The sequence below is a fragment of the Erythrolamprus reginae genome, chromosome Z, assembly GCF_031021105.1.
Source record: "Erythrolamprus reginae isolate rEryReg1 chromosome Z, rEryReg1.hap1, whole genome shotgun sequence".
In the NCBI taxonomy this organism is placed as follows: domain Eukaryota; kingdom Metazoa; phylum Chordata; class Lepidosauria; order Squamata; family Dipsadidae; genus Erythrolamprus; species Erythrolamprus reginae.
Window position 1 is genome coordinate 147,062,446 of NC_091963.1, and position 7,332 is coordinate 147,069,777.

Consider the following 7,332-nt stretch of genomic DNA (forward strand, 5'->3'; position numbering starts at 1 on the left):
TATCCATGGTTGGCCTACCGGGGGTTCGAAAAGCTCAATAGATTGCGTGCTGGTAGGTATCACATATTGGCATGCATTTTGAGTGACAGGGAGCCGCAAAAGAGGGATGAGAGAGCCACATGCGGCTCCTGAGCCGCAGGTTGCTGACCCCTGGGTTAGGTGGACATGGAAAGAGATACTATGTATGTATTAGAATGTAGGTATTAGAATGAGAGATAGATAAGTTGACATTCTCTAGAATATGATGGTACAAAATTTGTTCGTTTGTTTGTTTATAGAATAGAATAGAATAGAATTTTTATTGGCCAAGTGTGATTGGACACACAAGGTGTCTTGGTGCATATGCTCTCAACGTACATAAAATAAAATATACATTTGTCAAGAATCATGTGGTACAACACTTAATGATTGTCATAGGGGTCAAATAAGCAATGAAGAAGCAATATTAATAAAAATCTTAGGATATAAGCAACAAGTTACAGCCATACAGTCAACATGGGAGGAAATGGGTGATAGGAATGATGAGAAAAACTAGTAGAATAGAAGTGCAGATTTAGTAGAAAGTCTGACAGTGTTGAGGGAATTATTTGTTTAGTAGAGTGATGGCGTTCGGGAAAAAACTGTTCTTGTGTCTAGTTGTCTTGGTGTGCAGTGAGATATATAGGCCTCCCTTCTCCTTGTGGACTCAGGGCAGTTTACAGGATAAAATATAAAGAAAGATAAAAATTGGACAATACAGTTAAAACATTAAGAAAAGTAGATGTAAAACCCAATGTAAAACAATCAATCATCCCTCATTCATACTACTGTCCAGAGCGGAAACTATCACTAATGGCCCCAGACCTGCTGACATAGATGTCTTTCGGAAGGTGAGGTGAGTGGAGACGGTACCAATCTTGGGGGGGGAGTGGTTCTAGAGCACCGGGGCTGCAACAGAGAAGGCCCTTCCCCAGGGACCTGCCAGTTGGCATTGGCCGACGGGATCCAAAGAAGTCCGACTCCCTGAAACATAACTGGTCGCTGGGACACATGAGGCAGAAGACGGTCCCGTAAATAACTGTAATAACACTAGCCAAAATACGGTCCCATAAATAACTGTACAACACTAGCACTGTTAAAAATAGTTTTTTTTTTTTAAAAAATCTTTGTTTCATGGCAAGTAGAATGCCAGAATAATTACACTGTATTTAATATATCTATATGTAAATAATAAAAATATATTAAAAACAAGCAAACAGTGCAGCTGCTCAGATCTGTTTCTTGGGAGGGAACACAAAACTAGATTTGGGGAGTATTTTGTCCCCCTGCATCGAACACTCCCCATTTTACAACAGCACGAAGCTTACAACTTCAGCCTGATGATGGTGGATGTGATTTCACCGAAACGTCGCATAAAAATGCAAAATATTACACAGGGCAAAACCCGAACTCAGAACAATATATATATATATATATATATATATATATATATATATATATATATATATATATATATATATATATTCGTAAATTTTCACGGGTATATGTATGTAGATTGTTCTGAGTTCGGGTTTTGCCCTGTGTAATATTTTGCATGTCTATGCGATGTTTCGGTGAAATCACATCCACCATCATCAGGCTGAAATGACAGTTGCAAACATTCCATTTTACAACAACACGAAGCTTGGAACTTCAGCCTGATGATGGTGAATGTGATTTCACCGAAACGTCGCATAGACATATTTGAAAATTAAGGGAGAATAGGATACATCTATTTCGGCCTTAATTTGGCCTCATCAGCTAGCCATACCCACTGAGACTTGAACCTGCAACCTTTGCCTTGTAAGACAGAGAATTATCCTTTAGGCTACAGTATCCAATCCCTTCTGCTCTGCACTAGGGAAGGGTTACGTATTTTTGTGTCGAATGTATACCCATAGTAAAATACATGATGAAGGTTATAGAGGAGATACTCATAGTAAAATATATCTAAGAAAGAATAGAAAAGAAGATATAGTAATAGAACATATCAATGAAAGAATAGAAGAAGAGATATAGGAATAGAAGAAAGGTATAGGAGATATAGGAGAGCAATAGGACAGGGGACGGAAGGCACTCTACTGCACTTGTACTCGCCCCTTACTGACCTCTTAGGAATCTGGATAGGTCAACCGTGGATAATCTAAGGGTAAAGTGTTGGGGGTTTGGGGATGACACTACGGAGTCCGGTAGTGAGTTCCATGCTTTGACAACTCGGTTATTGAAGTCATATTTTTTACAGTCAAGTTTGGAGCGGTTAATATTAAGCTTAAATCTGTTGTGTACTCTTGTGTTGTTGTGGTTGAAGCTGAAGTAGTCGCCGACAGGCAGGACGTTGCAGCATATGATCTTGTGGACAATACTTAGATCATGTTTAAGGCGTCTTAGTTCTAGACTTTCTAGGCCCAGGATTGAAAGTCTAGTCTCGTAGGGTATTCTGTTTCTAGTGGAGGAGTGAAGGGATCTTCTGGTGAAATATCTTTGGACATTTTCAAGGGTGTTGATGTCTGAGATGCGATATGGGTTATTATTATTATTATTATTATTATTATTATTATTATTATTATTTATTTATTAGATTTGTATGCCGCCCCTCTCCGTAGACTCGGGGCGGCTCACAACAATAACAAAGACAATGTAAGAACAAATCTAATAATTTAAAAAACACTAAAACCCCATTATTAAAAGCAAATATACACACAGACATACCATGTATGAACTGTATAGGCCCGGGGGAGATGTCTCAGTTCCCCCATGCCTGACAGTAGAGATGGGTCTTAAGAACTTTATGAAAGGCAAGGAGGGTGGGGGCAGTTCTAATCTACGGGGGGGAGCTGGTTCCAGAGGGTCGGGGCCGCCACAGAGAAGGCTCTTCTCCTGGGTCCCGCCAAACGACATTGTTTAGTCGACGGGACCCGGAGAAGGCCAACTCTGTGGGACCTAACCGGTCGCTGGGATTCGTGCGGCAGAAGGCGGTCCTGGAGATATTCTGGTCCGATGCCATGAAGGGCTTTATAGGTCATAACCAATACTTTGAATTGTGACCGGAAATTGATGAGCTGTATTCGAGGATGTGTCTGGCAAAATAATATATGTATGTGTGTGTGTGTGTGTGTGTGTGTGTGCGTTTAGGGTGCCCAGCTTCTTGAGGGTTGCTATCCTGACCTTCATCACCAAAGGGCCTCTTCTCCCTTTGTTGGGTCATGGTGGACCGTATCCGTCAGCTCCTGGAAGCTTTCCAGACCGGCAGAAAGAGTTGCGCAAATGTGCCCGTTGCAGGACGTGCCCGAGAAGGTTGTGTGAGGAACGGGAAAAGGTGTACCTCCGTGGCCAAGAAACAGAGAAGTACCGCAACGATGATGAAACACACACACACACCCTCCAAAAGTGGTCTGGTGAGTGAGTTCAGACCACCGATGGAGCCTTCTGCTCCAGGACCGAACTGGTGGAAGAGGGTACCAGCCAACCTCTTCAGAGTCTGGGGCTGGGGCTTGGTCTGTACTTCGAAGCAGATGCCCTAGGTTGCAAGGTGGGCCCCCAGGGATGGGTTGATGGAGTTTGCAGAGGGCAAGGAGAGAAGAGAAGAGAAGGGTGCGCGTTGTGGTTTGCGGTAGACTTCTTTCTCCTTCCTGATGGTGTAACAGTCGATTTCACAAGACAATGCAATAAGGGTAGTGGCTTACCTTGAAAAGTTAGCTGGTTTCTACCTCTGTCTCGAAGGTAGACCTTCCCGACGTGGAAACCGTGGCCAGCAAAGGAGCCGACACTCAAAAGCTGGAGGGACCTGGTTTGGAGTGGCATATTCTCTTCAAACGCCTGTTGGTTGCGTCTGAGGTGGTCACGAGATCTTAGGAGCAGGAGAAAAGTTCTTCTCCTCACCTCACCACAACACCTCCATCCCTCAGTAGTTCTCCGGAGGTTGTCACATCAACCGCTGCCTTGCACAACTCTTGTGTGTGTGCGCGAGTCTCTCTCTCTCTTTCTCTGTGTGTGGTGGAGGGTCATGGAAAAAGTAACAGGGAATCTTTCAAGTTAGGACTTCTGCTACTTGACCTTCTCTTGGATGGTTGGGTGGTCGTCTCATAAGGATGGCCCACCCAACCGTCTTTGGAAAGAAGCATGGGGTAGGCAAAGTTGGCTCTTCTATGACATGTGGACTAGCATGATTGGCCCAGGAATTCTGGGAGTTGAAGTCCATAAATCATTGAAGAGCCAACTTTACCCACCCATGGAATAAGGAAACAGTCAATACAGACTCCAAAGATTGAGCTGGATTTTATTTATCTATCTATCTATCTATCTATCTATCTATCTATCTATCTATCTATCTATCTATCTATCTATTTTTAATTGGACTTGATTGCTGCCCCTCTCCGTGGACTCAGGTCGGCTCACAACATATAGCAAAACACAACAGTACAGTTATCCAATTAATATACTAAAAAGTTCTTGAAATTCTAACTTTAAAAACATTCATTTTCATTCATTCAGCAATCACACTAACAACATTTGCTGGACAGGGGAAGGTCCAATGTCCCAGGCCTGGCAGCAATATGTGTTTTTAAACTCTGGTGGAAGGCAAGGAGGGTGGGTGCAGTGCGAATCTCTGGGGGGAGCTGATTCCAGAGGGCCAGGGCCACCACAGAGAAGGCTCTTCCCCTAGGTCCCGCCAGCAGACATTGTTTGGTTGACGGGACACTAAGGAGACCAACTCTGTGGGACCTCATTGGTCGCTGTGTGTTGTTGCGGTTGAAGGTGAAGTAGTTGTTAACGGGTAGGACATTTTGGTATATGATTTTATGAACTATAATTAAGTTGGAACGGAGAAGACAAGGTTGTAAGTTGTCTAAACCAAGAATTTCAAGTCTGGCGGAGTAAGATATTTTGTTGAGAGAAGAGGAGTGAAGGACTCTTCTTGTGAAATATTTCTGGACTCTCTCAATTGTGTTGATGTCAGATATGCAATGTGGGTTCCATACAGGTGAGCTGTATTCTGGGATTGGTCTGACAAATGTTTTGTAAACTCTTGTTAGCAGTTCAAAATTACCAGAGAAGAAGCTGCGAAGGATTAGGTTAACAACTCTTAAAGCCTTTTTGGCACTGTTGTTGCAGTGGGCTCTAGGACTTAGGTCAATGGATATGAGTACTCCAAGGTCTTTGACAGATTGAGGGTTATCAATAAGTTCGATTCCTCCAAGTTTATATTTAGTATTCTGATTCTTTTTACCAATGTATAAGACAGAGCATTTAGTGGTGCCAGGTTTTAGACCATTCTATTACGTGGTCAAGGTTTTTTTGAAGGGTAGCAGCATTGTCGGTGGTATTAAATAGTGTGACATCGTCTGCAAAGAGAATGCAATTGCCAGTGATGCAATTGCAAAGATCGTTTATGTATCGTATGAATAGTGTGGGTCCTAAAACACTACCTTGACGGACACCACTGTTAACAGGATTGTGCATATAAAAGAAAATACAGTAAATAGAAACTTACCAAATACAGTATACTGTTTACAAAGAATAATTTTATTCATACAGAGGCTATAATAGTTAATGCAAGTTAAATTGTGTTCATACAAATAGTTGTTTTTTTAACCGCACGGTAATTATACATATTAACATAACATTTTTTGCTTATAGCTTTTTCCAACAATATTCCAACAATAGTCAGCCATGACCTTCAAATCTTGGTGGAATCGCTTGCCCTGCTCATCATTCACTGCACCAAGATTTTCCAGGAAATTAGCAAAATGGCTATGTAAAAAATGCAATTTGATGCTCATGTTGCCTAATTAACTATATTATATACTGTATATATATAAGGCCCTGGTCCTAACTTGGGGCCCACACCCCACAGGGAGGTAATTTGATTTTTAATGGGAGCAATTGAAACCTTGTTTAAAACATGTTAATGGGTTTCTAGGCTTCCTCTGTGTGAGTAGTTCACTTTTTGAATAATAAGAATTATATGTCATGGTGGGGAGGTTTCTGGATTTTAAAGATGCTTAGGTGGCACATGGCTAAAAAATGTTGGGAACCACTGATAGAAGGTGTAGAGAAAAAACCTGACGTGGTAAAAGAAAACTAACTACAGTTTTGAAACCAGCATGCCTAATTAACTATAAGAAAGCTCGAAAATCAAGACACTTCCCTCCTGAACCTTATTTAACCCTTTCACATATTTAAATATTTAGATCATGTCCCCCCTTTCCTTTCTGTCCTCCAGACTATACAGATTGAGTTCATGAAGTCTTTCCTGATACGTTTTATGCTTAAGACCTTCCACCATTCTTGTAGCCCGTCTTTGGACCCCTTCAATTTTGAAAATGAAAATGAAAAAAAAAATCATGATGAAAAAAAAGGTTTTTTGGCATGTTTTTTATTTTTTTCTACATCATACACTAATTCATACACACACACACACACACACACACACATACACACAGACATATATATATACATATGTATATACATATATACATACATACATACATATATATATATACATACCATGCCATCCAATATTACAGAAATCATACATAAAAAACACATTTCTTATCATTTAATCAAAAATTCCCTTCTTCTTTTACTGCCCCAATCTATTTTTTCCATCAGTCTCTCTCAAACTCCCTTCTATCTTTCATCAACTCCTCCATCTATCTACTTGTACCTTCATTCCTCTTCTATCTATCTCTCCATCACTTCCTCACTTTCTACTTCCTCTTTCACCTTCTTAAGCCTTTCTAGAGTATCTCCCCTCTCAAATTTGCAGACTGGTATTATATAATTCCCTTAACTATTCCCCCCAAAAGAAGAAAATAAAAGAGATTCTTTTTTTACTGTTATTATTCTTTATGTCTTTCTAAATCTTCAGTAAATCTTTTAAACCAGGGGTCCCCAACCACCGGGCCGCGGACCAGTACCGGGCCGCGGGGTATGTTGCATCGGTCCGTGGAGTCAGCAGCTGCCGGCCCTCATGCCGCCACCCCCTCCCTCCAGCGCTTCGCCTCCCGCCGGGCAAGAGGCCTCGGGAGGCAGGTTCTGCCGGCCACAGGACGATGGATGGGACAGAGGGGCGGGAAGGACCGAGAGGCTCAAGCCTCTTTTGGCTTCTGCCGCGGGGCACTTTTGCGTTTTTGGCTGGGGGGAGGCAGGAGGGCCAGCCTGACCCCCTCTCTCCAGCGCTTAGCTCCCGCTGGGCAAGAGGGCTTGGGAGGCAGGTTCTGCCGGCCACAGGACGATGGCGGGAAAGAGGGGCGGGGAGGACCAGCACCCCCATGCTTAATCCCGCCCCCAACCACGCCCCTTTCCGCCCCC